The sequence below is a fragment of the Eptesicus fuscus genome, chromosome 10 (assembly GCF_027574615.1).
Source record: "Eptesicus fuscus isolate TK198812 chromosome 10, DD_ASM_mEF_20220401, whole genome shotgun sequence".
In the NCBI taxonomy this organism is placed as follows: Eukaryota; Metazoa; Chordata; class Mammalia; order Chiroptera; family Vespertilionidae; genus Eptesicus; species Eptesicus fuscus.
The window spans coordinates 89,369,867-89,386,305 of record NC_072482.1 but is presented as its reverse complement, the minus strand read 5'-3'; the positions used below and the strand labels follow the sequence as shown (position 1 = coordinate 89,386,305).

The 16,439-nt window shown below is 46.2% G+C and overlaps 1 protein-coding gene across 2 annotated transcripts in view; it reads left to right on the top strand.

The window, feature by feature from the left end:
• Window positions 1-131: 131 nt before the first annotated feature.
• ZBTB2 (zinc finger and BTB domain containing 2) overlaps window positions 132-16,439 on the top strand; it is a 28,654-nt gene continuing 12,346 nt past the window's right edge. Inside the window, exon 1 of one of the 2 annotated variants that reach the window (XM_028135327.2) lies at window positions 132-191. The gene's annotated coding sequence lies outside the window, so the exon portion shown is untranslated. Of the gene's footprint in view, window positions 192-604; window positions 724-16,439 lie in introns of those variants that run through there. The other variant, XM_054722109.1, reaches the window with a different exon arrangement.

The following is a 16,439-nucleotide window of genomic DNA, read 5'->3' as shown; positions in this document are numbered from 1 at the left end:
CGCTCCCTCGGTCATGTGACCTTAACGTAACCGGACAGGAAAAGCCCCGCCGCCGCCGCCGCCGGAGACACCGACCGCGGCGGCAGCAGCAGCAGCAGCAGCGAGAGGCGGCGGCGGCGGCGGGCAGGGCACGGCCAGGCCGCCCGGCGGTGCCTCCTCCACACCCCGCGCCACAGCAGCACCGGCGACAGGTAAGCGCGCACCGCCTCCGCTCCCGGGCTGGCGCCCACGTGCCGCCCCCAGCCCGGGCTCCGGGAAGGCGGAGGGGCGGGGGGGCACCGGGCTCGCAAACGGTTCCGGCGGAGACGGTGGCAACAAAGGCGACGAATGCCCCCGGCCCGGCTCCGGGCGAAGGCAGGCGGAGGGCCCGGGTCCCTCGGGAACGCGGTTCTGGGAAGTGAGGGCAGGGGCGCCCGGGGGGGGCGGCGGCGGCTGCGCCTGGCGCCGGGCTCTGGCCGCCTGACAAAACCATCCCCCGGAGCCAGGCGGCGGCGAGTCGGCGGCAGCTCCATCCGGGGCTTTGCGGGAGGGGGAGGGGACGGAAGCCGAGAGGGCGGGCGGCGGATCGGAGGGAGGAGGGAGGGAGGGAGAAAGAGGAGGGGGCGATTCGCGTTCCGTTCCCCATCGCCGGTCCCTCCCTTCCCGCCGCCACCGCGAAGTGCGTCCTGGCGGCGGCGGCCGGTGAGCGTCCCGCGCCGGAGCTCCGAGAGGTTGGCCTGTCAGGTGCGTAATCCTGCCGCCGCCGCCTCCTGCTGCCGCCGCCGCTGCTGCTTCGGCGGCCAGGCCGCGAGCTGCGGAAGTGGGCTTGGGGGAGGGGAGCGGGGAGAGGGAGGGAGGGGGAGGGGAGGGATCCGGTCCGACCGGAGCAGGCCCGGCCTCTCTGGCGCTTCTCCCAGCTGCAGCGGCTCCTACAGCTGCTGCCGCTACTGCCGCGGCTCCGCCTCCCGGCCGCGGGCGGGGGCGCGCACGCGCGCTTCCGGCCTCCCTGGGTCTCGCGCTGTCTCCGGCTCTCGCGCGCGCTCTTCCAGCTCCCAGTCCGGCCACCGCCCGCCCCTGGCGCCGGGTCTGTTGCGCCGGCCGGGGCGTCGCGCACGGCGTAGGCGTCGGCATTGTGTTAAACTCCGCGGGACTTGGGAGAGCGCGCGCGCACGCGGGGCCGCGCAGCCCGACTGCGTCGCCCCTCCCGTCCCCTCCCCTCCCCTCCCCTCCCATTCCCTGGAGGCTGGGGCGGGCCGAGGTGCGCGGCGCCCGGACCTCCCGGCCCCCTCGGGTCTGGCCGGCCCCGCCCCCTGCAGCGGGCGGAGCCGGCGGGGCGGCCGTTGCCCCTCTCTCCCGCGGGCCGGGGAGACGGAGGCCTTCCTGGGCGCCGCCTGGGGCGCCGCTGCGGCCCCGACGGCGGGTGTGGGCGCGCTGAGCCGAGGCCTCGGGCTTCCGGCCCACGGGCGATGTGCGCCCCCGATAGGGCCCGGAGCGGCGCTGTGGTTTCTGGCTGCTTTGCCTCGCGGCGCGGGTGCGGCGGGTGCGGCGGGTGCGGCGGGTGCAAGCCGCGCTCCGGGCCAGCGCAGCCCTCACCCCAAAGGGCTCCGAAAAAGGGAGGAAGGTCGGGGGTGCTGAGGCCGCTCCCCAGCCCCGACTGGCCTCCGTGTAGTGAAACCCCCAAACCATTAACGTTCAAACGAGGCTGCCAAGAGAACTGGACGTACAGAAAATGCTTAGGAAGCAAGGTTTTTATCGCTCTGAGCTGGTAGGGAAAGAAAGCAAGGGTAGCAGAGCAAGCAGGAAGGCGGGCAGAGTGGAAATACAGTTGTTGCTACGCCATTTACTGCAAAAACTTGCAACTGCTGAACTAATCATGCCTTCGGGAAACATCCCAGGCTCTTAGCTCCCCCCACCCATCTGCAGTGTTCATTTGCTCCTCATGAAGTGGGCTCCCTTGGTGTGAGTCTCAACTGTATTCATTTCCATACATTATTGTCTTAGCGGAATGAAACATTAAAAGGTCAGACTCTCTGGCTCACAGAACTCCAGGGTGCTCTGGGATGCCTGAATTTTGGCCACCCTGTCCTTTCTAGGCAGACCATCTATGTTGACCCCCGACCCAGCTCAGGAGCAGCGTGCACAGAGCACTAGCGTTTTAATCCGAGAGGCCTGGAATTTCAGTAGAAAATCAGCATTAAGACATTTTAAATCCTCATTTCTCTGATTTATTATAAACCGGAAATAATTATTAAATTTTACTTTCCATTCTAAAGACCTTTGGTGTCTATCCAGGGTGTTTTGAAGTCATGACAAGGTAATTTTTAAGAAAGATTACAACTAATACTACATTCCTTCATACTAGGTGTTTCTCACTTAAATGTGTGGTTTACATAAGGTTATCTTCTAGCCAAAGAACTGACCTGATGTTGAAACCATCATGAGATCTCAAAGTACAAGAAGTAATATACCAGTGCTAAGTGCCACCAATAGTCAACAGTGAAGGAGTCCTTAAAGAGTGGCAGATAAACCACCTCTAAAGCTTTATTGTACAGTCCAACTGCTTGCTTCGGAGTTTTAAAGTTTCTCCTCTCTTCAAAGAGGATGCAAATAGACAGGTGCTCCACGAACTTCCACCAAAATACTCCAGCAGCAGAGAATAAACACTAGGCATGTTTTAGCTCATAGACTAAACATTTCCACAGTGACAGTTTCATTTTTATTTTAAAGATTAATAAATAAAACTTTGCTCTGTCCTCCAAATTCTACACTTTCCTATATAATAAAAGGCTAATGTGCAAATTGACCAAATGGTGGAATCACCGGTGGCTATGTCGTGCACTGACCACCAGGGGGGCAGACGCTCAATGCAGGAGCTGCCCCCTGGTGGTCAGTGCACTCCCACCTGGGGAGTGCCGCTCAGCCAGAAGCTGGGCTCATGGCTGGCCAGTGCAGTAGTGGTGGCGGGAGCCTCTCCCGCTTCCGTGGCAGCGCTCAAGACCCCTCAGTGGACATCCCCCAAAGGGTCCTGAACTGCCTGAGGGCGCAGGCTTGGTTGAGGGGGGAGCCCCCACCCCCAGTGCATGAATGTCGTGCAACGGGCCTCTAGTTGTAATATAAAAATTCTATAAAACAACCCTCTTAGAATATGTACCTTGAGAACACCGCATAAGGGGATATGCTTTCCCAGCTTGAGAATTACTGAAATAGAGTTAGGAAATTGAAGGAGACATCTAAGGCTGGTATGTTACATTGGGTTGGATCAGCTTCAGACCTGGAGCCTCTCCTGCCATCTCGTGTCTCTCATCTCTAGACCCAGTCATCTTTCCCTGAAGTAACTGGGAAACTCTGGGCAAGTGGTGTGGCACCAAGCTGTCACAGTAAAGGAAGAACTGGTTGGCTGAAGACTGTACCATAAATTTCAGAAGGCACCTGGTGAAAGGGCATTTATCATTTTACCCACTGCCTGACCGTCTTCAGGTTGCAAAGTGTGACCCTAAAAACCTAGAAGGAAGTTGAGAATTTTTATTTCCTGAAGAAGAAACAAAAGGCAAAGTTAAACATCCTAAGCATTAGATTGAGGACATTTTTTAAACCTTCTTTATGCTCGAATAGGTTATAATTCTTATTAGCAAATTAAACTTAAATAATTAAAATATTACCTTGAATCAATAGTAAATAAGATCCAGTGTTACAATGCTAATAGGTCATTAAGGGATGGAGTCAGCAGCCACAGAACACTTATCAGGAGTTGGCAGTCCGAGACATTCACAACCTTTTTTTTCTTTTTATGGTGCAAAGGCCAAGTTAGAGGCCAATATCTATGCTCAAATACACAATCCCCAGTTCACATGCATGAGGTATGTATCATGTGACTTCCTCACTTCAAGACAGCCTGTGCAGAGGTAGGAATTTGTAAAGCACTTTCACGTGCCAGGTTCAGTACTTACGAAACAACTGTTTTACTTTCCAAGAACTTTTAGTGTACTGTTCCTTTAAATAGTGTGCGCCCCTACGTTCCGCACCAAGCAAAGGTGAGCATCAAAATGGTCTTGAGAAACATCTCGAAGTGTGTGTGTATTTTCCTACACCATGCCTAGTCACTCGGATTCTCCAAATCCCCAAAGTGGTTCTTGAACAGGGGTTGTCCAAGTGTCGTCTGCAGTCCCTTGTGAAACCTAGGACCCTTTCTGGGCTCCGTGAGGTCAAAACTATTTCCATAATGATGCTAATATGTTATTGGCCTTTTTCACTGTTGAAAACGTGTCCACATTGGGAAGATCCACATAACGCAATGAGCTGACTTTTCCAAATGATCAATGGATGGATGTTAAGTCATTTGCAGGTAAACAATCCATTCCAAGCGCAAGACAGAGCAATGAATTTTACTGTAATAGAGTAGGAAAATAGCATTTATTGACATTGACATATTTTTAGATCACACAACTCTTAAGAAACTAACACTTGTCAAGTTTTGATGTAGTATCAAAGAATACCCACAATTACCTAAAATGGCTATTAAAAATTCCTTTTTTTCCAACTATACAGTTGAGTTAGGCTGGATTTTCTTCAATACTCAACAAGCTCTAGCCAGTTTACTCAATGGTTAGAGTGTCGGTCCATGGACTGAAAGGTCGCGGGTTCTATTCCAGTCAAGGGCACATCCCCGCCACCGGTGAGGGCACCTACAGGAGCCAACCAATCAATGTGTCTCTCTCACATCAATGTTTCTCTCTCTCTCCGTCCCTTCCACTTTCTCTAAAAATCAATGGGAAAAATAACCTCGGGTGAGGACTAACAAAAAAAAATTCTCAACAAATATCACAACAGAGTCAGTGGAGCGCAGAGTAGATGCAGAACCCAGCTCTCTTCCACTAAAGAGATTTGTAAAATTATGAGAAGATGCCACTTCACTAATTGGTTGTTTTGGAAAATATAATATGTTTTTAATAAAAGTGTTACATTAGCACACAGTGGGCTTAATAAAGGCATCCTGATACCACAAAGTATAAGAATTCCTGCCCTCAAATACTAAAATAAATTACTCAAGACTTTGAATGAAGACACATTTGGTGCTTCTTTCTCTGGCATACACTGCGCTATTTCTATAGGTGACTATCTTTTCTTCAGATTGATTTTACTAATCATACAGCATTTTTAAAAAGGCAGTCTCTGCTTTGGTGGGTTATTATAAGCAAATTAGATTAGGTTTTAAATTTTGCTGTGTGCTCATATGTAGATTTCCTTAAAGTTGATTATAGCATAATGCCTTTAGAGTTATCACTTTAATATCAAGTCTTTATTCACCATTAATCTCTGACTTGCTTCTCCTTGACACCTAAACTGTACCTGAACTGGCCTCAAGTTATACTCAGAAATTAAAAACTAATTTTAGTGTTAACAAAATATAATTGAAAAGACAAATATTTTACAAATTCATGTTTTCCGAAGTCAAAATAAGTTCTATTGGTTCGTTTATGGCCCTACTTTTTTAATTACTCTAGAAAAGGATTGACTCAAGAAATGTTAAAATATATATATACCATTCTGTCACCACAACGAAGTAAGATACATTTCCTAGCTTTGAAATACAGTTTTAAAATATATTAAAATTCAAATGACCAGGCTCGTTTAAGTTTACTTTATGGGCCTTCACGTATTAATTATTAATAATACTGAAAAAAGCAGTTTTTTCATCCTGGTAAGTGGTCTAAACCACTTGGAAGAATCAATCTTACTTGTGGGAAGTGCTTTTCTGTTACTGATGCGTGCTGTGCATTACAATAGTCATATATGCTTCACTTAAATAAAGTCAGGGACTTCAGAGGACCTTTGAGTGCCCTTGAAATGGGTAGTCTAAGTGGTATTTCGTATCTTCAGAGAGCAATTATCTTTAAAAAGTAAACCATCAATTCCAAAAGCTGTTTTGGCCTCCTCTTCTCTACTGAAAGTGAAGGAGGAACTTGAGTTGCCAGAATACAGTGTGATTATGTTTGTTCCATTCAGCTGCACCTCCAAAAACTGAGTAATTTAGGGATCAACCCACATGTGCTACGTGATGGAAGCTGAAAGCCCTGGACATCTGGGGAGTATCCGTTATCAGTGTGGGAAGCAGTGGTGATCAAAGCCAAAGCTTTCAACAATATAAACGATCATTTACATTAGGCTTTGGAAAGTGTTTTTTACTTATTTCAACATGACATCTTATAGTCTCTGAATTTACTTAAGGGAAAAACCACTTTGTACATTTAAACATACATAAAGAAGGCATTCTATGAAAACCCACTTTTAAGAATTGCCTCCGCCCTGGTCGGTTGCTCGGTGGTTAGAGTGTCTGCCCAAGGACCAAAGGGTCTCTGGTTCAATTCCCGATCCCCGCCCAATCAGGACACGTTCGGGAGGCAATCAATCTATGTGTCTCTCTCACATCAGTGTTTCTCTCTCTCCCCTTCCTTCCTCCCATCCACTCATTCTTTAAAAAAAAAAAAAAATCAATTGAAAAAATATCCTCAGGTGAGATTTTTTTTTTTTATTGACTTCAGAAAGGAAGGGAAAGGTAGAAAGATAGAAACATCAACAATGAGAGAGAATCATTGATCAGCTGCCTCCTGCACACCCCCTACTGGAGATCAAGCCTGCAACTCAGGCATGTGCTTTTGACCGGAATTGAACCCAGGACCCTTCAGTCTGCAGGTGGTCGTTCTAGGGCTCCTCGGGTGAGAATTTTTTTAAAAAGAAGAAAAACATTGCCTCCCTTAAACAAAAGTATGCATAGTCTAAAAAAAAAAAAAAAGAATTGTCTCCCTTCTCCATCTCTACTTTAGTTCTCTGCTCACTATTCTGATTCAGATTTTTTCTAAGTTCCATTAACAGTTTTAATTAGCTGGGGACTTTATTACCAGCCTCCATAACTAGTATTGATAAGAACTTTTAGGAATGATCTATAGCAAGGCAGTGTAGTGGGAAAAGCATGAAATTTACACACAGAAGACCACGGTTCAATGAACTCCTGTTTTTTTACAGTTTTTACTTCTCTGAACTATCATGTAGTGATTTAAGGATGTGACTTCTGGAGTCAGACATATCTGGCTTCTCCCAAGACTCTCGGACATAAATCACAGTCAAGACTTCAGAGCTCCAGACCTTTACAGCGAACCTGTAGATGTGCTGCACAGCTCTCCTTGGGTGTCTGTAAAGCATCTCAACCCCAACCTGTCTACACCTCACTTCATGATCTTCCCCACCAAATGGGGTTTTTGCCCAGGTTCCCTCTCCTGGCAGAGAGCCCCACGATCTATCCAGTTACACAGGTTAGAAACCTAGGAGTCTTCTTGGACACCTAGATCTTCCCCATCCTCCTCCATCGAATCCATCAGCCAGTCCTTTCATTTTTTTATCTTCCAACTAGCCTCTCCCCCTCGCCCTTTGTCTTCATCACCACCACCCAGTCTGTCATCTCCTTTCTCGACCACTTCTACCATGTCTCCCCTCGCCCACCTCTTTATCACCTCCACCACCCCAACTTAGTTAGCTTTGCAATTGCAGACATCTGATGATGTCACCCTGCTGGAAATCCCCTGCAGTGGCTTCTTACCGCCTTTAAGATGGGAACCAAAATCCTTAACCAACCCGGCGTCTCCAGCCTCATCTTGCCTCACCCTTCTATGTCCGGCTCTTTGCCCTAAAGCCACTTTGACCTCCTTTCCACTCCTCAATTGCATCTTGCTCCCTCCTATCTTAGGGCCTTTGCAAATGCTGATCCCTCTGCCTGGAATACTCTATTTTGATCAGTTAACTCTTCTCATTCTTTATCCGTTTAACTGGCATCTCCTTACAAAAGCCTTCCCTAGCCCTAGCTGGTCTGGCTCAGTGGCTAGAGCGTTGGCCTGCAGACCCAGGTTCGATTCCGGTCCAGGGCACATGCCCGGGTTATGGGCTCGATCCCCAGTAGGAGGGGGCGTGCAAGAGGCAGCCAATCAATGATTCTCTCTCATCATTGATGTTTCTACCTCTCTCTACCTCTCCCTCTCTGAAATCAATTAAAAAATATTAAAAAAACAAAAGCCTTCCCTAAACCCCAAATTAGACCCCAGTTTATGACCTCATATTTACTTACATTTTTCTTTGATAGCTCTTATCAGAGTTGGCTGTTATAAATGTGCATACTTATTTGATGACACCCTGGAACTCTGTATTCTGTGTATCATTGCATCCTCTGTGCCTGGCACCGTAGAAAGCTCTCACTAAATAGCTGGCCACTCCCCAAATCTGCTTCTTAAAGAGTTAGCCCTGCATGTGGGCAAGGTACTTCACTTCTCTAAGTCTAAATCTTCTTCTGGAAAGAGGAGAACTGACCCTTGGCACATAAGTGGTCATTTTTTAATTAATGCTGAAGTTATTATTATAATTAGTAATGAATAGTAAGAAAATGATTTACCATGGCTTTGAGGATTAACTGTTATGTGTAAAGGATTATCATAACTCTAAAACACTATTCAGAACTTAATTGTTAACATGAAGTGACATTTTAAAATTGAAATATTTTTCCAAAATGTAGTGCACAGTAAATTGATGAGAATTTTTTAGGTTAATCTAAGATCAATAGAAATTGAACATTTACCCCAAATCACCCAGCTAGTCAAGGCCAAGCCACGACTGGGACTCAACACTCTCCGCTCCAAACAGATAGTTATTAATTTATTTAACAAATACTGAACACCCGACCATTTGCTGTGCACATGGACAAAGTAAGAAATGATAACTAAGGCTTAGTGCTGGCTTTCCGGCTGCATCAGGCAGACACATGTAAACTGGCTTGTTCACAGATGCCCAGGGGCAGGTAGAGCCTCCTTATCTGAGGATCAGGACATTTCTGCAGAGGACAAGGAGAGCTGGGGGAGGGGGGGGCAGGTGGCAGTGTCCGTCCTGCAGGAGGGCCTAAGGCCCTGTTCAAGCAGGCTCCTCTCCACCGTCTGTGGAAATCAGGCTGCTGAGCTGCCCAGCACCGAGAGCGAGGCCTCAGCAGTGAGTGGTGCAGACTGTTAGGACCCAGCAATTTCCTGGGCATTCAAAGCCTTCTGGGCAAAGAAAATTGCCTTCTTCATCTTCTCAGTTCATCCGGAATTGCCAGAGTGAGTGAAATAACATCGTTGTGTGACTATTATTAACATACTTGCATGAAACTGTATTTTTTTTCTTTATTGATTTGAAAGAGAGAGAGAGATGGATGTGTTGTTCCACTTATTTATGCATTCATTGGTTGCTTCTTGCATGTGCCCTGATCGGGATCGAACCCGAAAGCTCGGTGCATCGGAACAACACTCTGACCAACAGAGCTAGCCAGCCAGGTGAAACTAGATTTTTGATAATACCTGGACTGCAGAACAAATCGGGACACTAAATGATCCCTTCGTAAAGGTCACCAAGCGGACAATCTTGTATCAAGAAAGCCATCAGGCACAACTTGATGTCATACAGTAAAATCTTAGGTTGTGATGTCTTCGTGTGAAAAAAATTTTTTTTTCATATATTAAATCTAGTGCCAAACTTGCCCTTCCTTTAGAAAGATATTCTGACATTATGTCCTTTCTACCTATTTATGTTTTTAAAAATGTCCCTGCCCAGCTGGCGTAGCTCAGTGGTTGAGCGTCGACCTATGAACCACGAGGTCACTGTTTGATTCCCAGTCAGGGCACATGCCCAGGTTGTGGACTCGTTTCCCCAGTGTGGGGTGTGCACGAGCAGCCAATCAATGATTCTCTCTCATCATTGATGTTCCTATCTCCCCCTCTCCCTTCCTCTCTGAAATCAATAGAAATACATTTTAAAAATAAAATAAAAATCCCCCATCCCTGCCAAGCATGTCTATCTTTTCTTGCAAAATAAAGATGTAGCCACAGACTGTTGGAGCCGCAGTTTCGAGGTTGGTTGTTTGGTTTTTAGAAGGTCTGTGCAATCCCAGGTCTGGAAGCCGTCAGATCAGATCCACACTAGAGCCTGTGCGGAGTCAGCAGGGCTGGGTCATGCGGGCTGGGCGAGCTGTGCTGAGGAATGTGGGTTTCTCCCAAAGGCAGTAGGGCGTCACAGGAGGGTTTTAAGCAGGATAGAAGCATCGTATTTGACCCCTGGGAAGATCCTTGTGGATGGATCAGAGGGGCGCTAGAGCTGGAAACAGGAGATGAGCGGGGAGGTGGAGCTCAGGTGGGATGTGGGTGACTGGCTGATGTGAGGGCTGGGAGAAGTGGAGGCCTGGACTGAGATTCCTGGCTTGGTCAAGGGGTGGGTGATGGCGCCAGGCACTAAGATGGGGGAACAGAAGGACCAGGTTTGTGTCTATGGCTTTTACAGTCCTTTTGGAGAAAAGGGGGTGGGAGGAAGGGGGGAGGATTGGGGTTGTTTTACCCAGATTGGGTTCCTGTGGGACAGCCAAGTGGAGGTGGATCAGATCACTAAAGAGCCTGCAGAATGAGAAATGGGCTGTGGACCAAAGGAGGGGAGAGGAATCGTTGATGGAGATTAAAATAGAATAGCCAGAGGTGAGACCCAACCAGCACCGCGGCCAGGAAGCCAGGACAGTCTTTATGGTGCCGGAGGCAGGGTGTGAGTGCCGCAGAGGGGAGTCCATGGGGCTGGGAACAAGCCTGGGTGACCTTGGTGAGCCATTTCAGTGCAGGGGCTGATGTGGTTGGCTGAGCAGTTGATGGAGGTTCGAGAATAGACATTCATTTCCACAAGGTGGGGGCAGCCTTGAGCAGGGCGGACCCGGTTAGATGCTGCATCCTCAGCCCACGCAGCATTCTTCTGCAAGTACAGCCACTTGGGAACGATTACGAAGGGGCCGTGATGAGGAAAGAAGGGTTAGAAAAGGGCAGTACTGTCAGCTGGGGTGGGAGTTGACCAAGATGCACTTCAGCTAGAATCCAGGCCTGGTCCCCTTCCCCCCCCCCCCCCTCTCTCCCCTCCCTCCTCCCACTTCTGCTCCCTCCTGCCTCTCATCCCTTTATCTCAGGATATTCACAAATATAAGAGTCTAGGGTTGTTTTTTTTCTTCCTGAGAAAGACTTTTTAATGTCTCAAATAAGATTTTTAAAAATTGATCTGTGTGGGATTTTTGCCCCATGTGAATTGTGAACATATGACTGTTCTTTTCTTTTTTCCTCCTTTCATTTGTTTCACTTCTGAGACTCCTGTACACGTGTTCTTCCCTCTGTGTTTGAAAGGCATGTCAGTGTGTTTCCTATTCTAGAGGTTCCAAAATTGAAACACTAAAATAACTAGTAGACTCCCTTAGAAAAGAAACATTTCACAGTTTAATCATGGCTTCATGCTTATGGTCTGAATAAAATACTTACGTTAGTTCAGGGGATGAGAGGGAGCCATACATTTTGCTGTGTCCAAGGAGATGATATATATTTGTTAATACAAAACCTGAAAATTCTACAAAATACTGATAAGTTTGATGCCATTAAAACAAAAGTATGTATGTCAAAAATCTCTATAAAACAAAGTCAGAAGAGAAAAAATATTAGTAAAAGCTGTGACAAAGGGCTCATTTTCCTTGTATGCAAAGAATTTTAAAGATCTACAAAAAAAAAAGCAACCTAGTTTATTGTTTTATTTTGTTTTGTGTGTTTTTTGTTAATCTTCACTCGATATTTTTCCATTGATTTTTAGGGAGAGTAGAAGAGAGAGGGAAAGACAGAGAGAAACATCGGAAGTTATGCCCGGTGTTCGCCAGAGTTTGGGGAAATGGTGGGGGTGGATAGACGGCTCCCACATTTTAAGTGTCCATAATATTTGAATATCTTATCACAAATGCATATACTTAAAAGCAGCAATCACAAGACTATTTCTCATTAATTTTAAACAAACACGTTTGCAGTTGTATGCCTTGACACATCAAATGGACCATTTGCACTTATGGATTCTATAATCTTGAGCAAGCTACCTAACCACTCTACGCCTGTTTCCGCATTTATAAAATGTGGGTAGCACTACCTCAGAAAGCTCAAATAAGTTCATGCGAAATTAAATGAATAGCACAAGGAAATGGGTGGTTAGCAGTAAACACCCCGTAAAGAATAGCGCTCTCGTCCTAACACCGAGGGAATGGTAGCTGTGTGTTCTCAGTGGGAGCTCCTGTCCGTGGGCCTGGAGCTGCCTAAACGTGGATCAGCTTGATTAGAGCCGAGCACGTGACGAAGCAGCTCATCACAGTTTGCTCTTTGAAGACACACTTTTTTGTAGAGAAAAGCAGGTTAGTAAGATGGAGAAGGAGGTGTTCTGGCACTTTCCGGGGCACAGCCTTGGAGACAAACTTCTAAAGTTATGTCCTGGTGGAGGTTAGGTTAGAGTGGTGTTTCTTTGTAATCCAGGTCACCTGGCACCGCCTCTGCCTTCATCAGGAACCCCGTGCCTTTTCTGTCTCCCCTTCCTTATCGGAGTGCGCTCACCTTCTCTGACATACACAGAAAACCCTGGGGAGCCGAGTTCCTGACCCACACCATCCCTGTCCGCACGTCAGTGAGACTACAATCTAGGTCTTTATACTCAAATGACTGCGATGTGGATCCAGTTCTTGGTAGAAAACACGAAACCCGACATCCTGGAGTCTTGCTTTGTGACTTGATCCGTCTCTTAAAGTATTATTTCGTTTGATTCATTTATTTTAGGGCTCACTTGCTAGTTTCTGAATCTCTCAGCTCATCCCTAGCACAGGAAGGAGAGTGGGTGGGGAGTTAACCTATTGAGTCAGAATTGCTGTGGGTCAGTTTTTGCTTTAGCCCAGCCGGCGTGGCTCAGTGGTTGAGCATCAACCTATGAACCAGGATGTCACAGTTCAATTCCCGGTCAAGGCACATGCCCAGGCTCAATGCCCAGGTTGGGGGCTCGATTCCCAGTGTGGGTGGGGCATGCAGAAGGCAGCCAATCAATGATTCGCTCTCATCATTGGTGTTACTATCTCTTTCTCCCTCTCCCTTCCTCTCTGAAATCAATAAAAAATATATATATATTTTAAAGTTTTTTAGTAATGCATTCTCTACAGTAGCTTCCATAATTCTGAAGTTATCTATTTTTTTTTAATCTGGCTAGTTAATTTTTATGTGTTGGGCTTTTTTATAAATTAAATTTTTTATTTTGTGATAAACTATAGATTCATATGCAATTGCAAGAAATGATCGTGGAACGCCATATGCCCTTTACCATTTTTTCCACTAATGGAAACATCTTGCAAAACTGTAGTATGGTATCACAGCCAGGATGTTGGCATTACACAGCTGAGCTACAGAATATCTCTGTCACCATGGGGATCCCTCCTGTTGTCCTAGATCAGAACCCATTTCCCTCCTGCTCCCCTCACCCCTCTGCTACCAATCTGTTCTTCATTACTGTAATTTTCAAGAATGTTATATAAGTGGAATTGTTCAGTATATAACCTATTGGGATTGGCTTTTCCACTCATCATTGTGTGTATCTGTAGTTCATTTCTCCTTATGGCTGAATAGTTGTTGTTGTATGGGCATACCATACTTTATTCACCCATCAAAGGACATCTGAATTGTTTCTGGTTTTTATCTGTTAAGAAGAAAGCTGCTGTGTATATCCATGTGGGTTTTTTGTGAACGAAAGTCTTCATTTCTCTGGAATAAATGTCCATGAGTGTAACTGCTGGGGAGTTGGTGTTTACATATTTAGTTTTTTAGGAACTGCTAACTGCCCTCCAGAGTGTCTACAGGGCTTTACATTCCCACCAGCAGTGTTTGAGCAATCGTTATCAGCATCCTTGCCAGCACTTGGTGCGATCATTGTTTTGTATTTTGGCCATCCTGATAGGTATGTAGTGAAGTCTCATGTGGTTTTAATTTGCTTTCTGGATTGCTAATGTGTTTAACGTCTTCTCTTGTGTTTATTTGCCTTCTGTACATCCTCTTTGGTGCAAGATCTCTTTAAGTCTGTTGCCCACTTTCTAACTCAATTGGTTTTTTACTGTTGAGTTTTAAGAATTCTTTATATATTTTTGAGACTAGTTCTTTATCAAAGGGCTAGTTTGCAAAGGTTTTCAAATTTTTCCTCCTGGTCTTTAGCTTTGTTTTGTTTTGTTTTTTAATTTTCTTAACAGGGATTTTCTCAGAATGAAAGTTTTTAATTTTAATAAAGTCTAATTTATCAATTTCTCCTTTTATGGATTCTATTTTTGATGACAAGTTTAAAAATCCTGTCTCTAACCATAGATCTCTAAGGTTTTCTCCCCTTTTTCTTTTTCAAAAGTTATACTTTGGTGTCTTAAATGTGACTCTTTGATCCACTTTGAGTTAAATTATTTTTAATATGTTTTTAAAATTCTTTTTAAATATATTTTTATTGATTTCAGAGAGAGAGAGAGAGAGAGAGAGAGAGAGAAACATCAATGATGAGAGAGAATCATTCATCAATCATTCATGGGCTGCCTCCTGCACGCCTCCCCCTGGGGACTGAGCCTGCAACGTGCCCTTGACCAGAATTAAACCTGGAACCCTTCGGTCCACAGGCCAGTGCTCTATCCACTGAGCCAAACTGGCTAGGGCTTTTTAAAATATGTTTTTATTGGTTTTTTTTTAGAGAGAGGAAGGGAAAGGGATAGAGAGAAACATCAATGAGAAATATTGATCGGCTGCCTCCTGCAGGCCCCCCACATGGGATCTAGCCTGCAAACTGGGTATGTGCCCTGACCAGTGACCTCTTGGTTCCTGGGTCAGTGCCCAGCAGCTGATCTTCACCAGCCACACCACTGAGTTAATTTTATATAAGGTTAGTCTTGGGTCAGGCTTCTTTCTCTCCTGTCTCCCCCTTTTGCCTATGGAAGTTCAGCTGATTCAGGACCATTTGTTGAAAAGATCATTCTTCCATTCTTCCTCCATGGAATTGCTTTTGTGCCTTTATAAACAATCAATTGTGCATCTTTGTGTGGGTCTACTTCTGAGTTCTCTTTTCTGATCCACTGATCTGTGTGTGTGTGTGTGTGTGTGTGTGTGTGTTTTGTGTTTTAATATATTTTATTGATTTTTTACAGAGAGGAAGGGAGAGGGATAGAGAGTTAGAAACATCGATCAGCTGCCTCCTTCACACCGTTCAGTCCGCAGGCTGACGCTCTATCCACTGAGCCAAACTGGTTTGGGCTGATCTGTGTGTTTATCCCTCCACCGATACCACACCATCTTGAGTACTGTAGCTTATATAACACATCGTGGAATGAAATACACTGATTGCTCCTGTGGAATCCTGAGCAGAGCAAGGATGATGGGCCGGGTACAGAAGGTCACCAGGGTGGAAAGCCCCAGGGTGCCTAGCAACAGACAATCAACTGTGGGGTGACTTCTCTCCCCTAGCGTGCCACTGGTCATGCAGTTTGGACCCCTGACCTTTCCTATCTAGAGATAACATCTATGCCTCAAGTTGTGTTTCAGCTGCAGGCCCAGTAAGCAACAAAACCAGCCTCAGGACCGGCTGCACTGGATAATGACCCCCTGCCCTGGTGCCGCCAACCAGGCAGTGACCACTACCCTGAAAGGACACACCTGGAAAGCTGCTGAATATTCTATTAAGATCTTCCCCTGGGACCTCCCCTACCATCTCCACCCTTAAAACCTTGTGAAGAGGACCCGGGGTGCTCTCCCTTCCTCTCCCCCCCCCCCCCCCCCCCCGCCCCAGGCACATTACTGTTAGCTTCCTCACTCCCAAGTTCCGAGGGCCCTTTCTTTTACCTCTACAACTTGTTTCCTAAACCCATTACTTCTAGGAATTACTTCTACCTCTGTAATTTACCAAATAAATGTTCTCTTACAGTTGGGTCTTGGCTCTGAATTTTTTCCTAGCCAGAACCCAAGTACCGAGGTTGCTGAACTCAAGGGTCACACACCCGGTGCTATTCCTGCTGCCTACAACACTCCCACTTTATTGCTCTTTTTAGAAATCGTTGTAGCTATACTAGTTCCTTTGCCTTCACCTATGCATTTTAGATTACTGTCTGTGTCTGCAAAAAACTCTTACTTGGAGAGCATCTCTCTAATTGCTGAATGGAGGTGCTGCTTAATTCATGAGTCACTTAATAAAACCAATCAGTCTTCAGAAAAAAATCTTACTTGGATTTTGATAAGAATTGTATCAAGCCCTAGCCAGTTTGGCTAAGCTAAGTGGATAGAGTCAGTCTGTGGACTGAAGGGTTCCCGGTTCCATTCTGGTCAAGGGCACATGCCCAGGTTGCAGGCTCGATCCCTAGTTGGGGCATGCAGGAGGCAGCCGATCAATGATTCGCTCTCATCATTGATGTTTCTAGCTCTCCCTTCTCCCTTCCTCTCTGAAATTAATAAAAAAATATTTTTAAAATAAAGTTTGTATCAAATCTATATATCACTTTGGGAAAACACTGATATTTTTACTATGTTGAGTCTACCTAACTGTAAATACAGTATGTCTCTCCATTTATT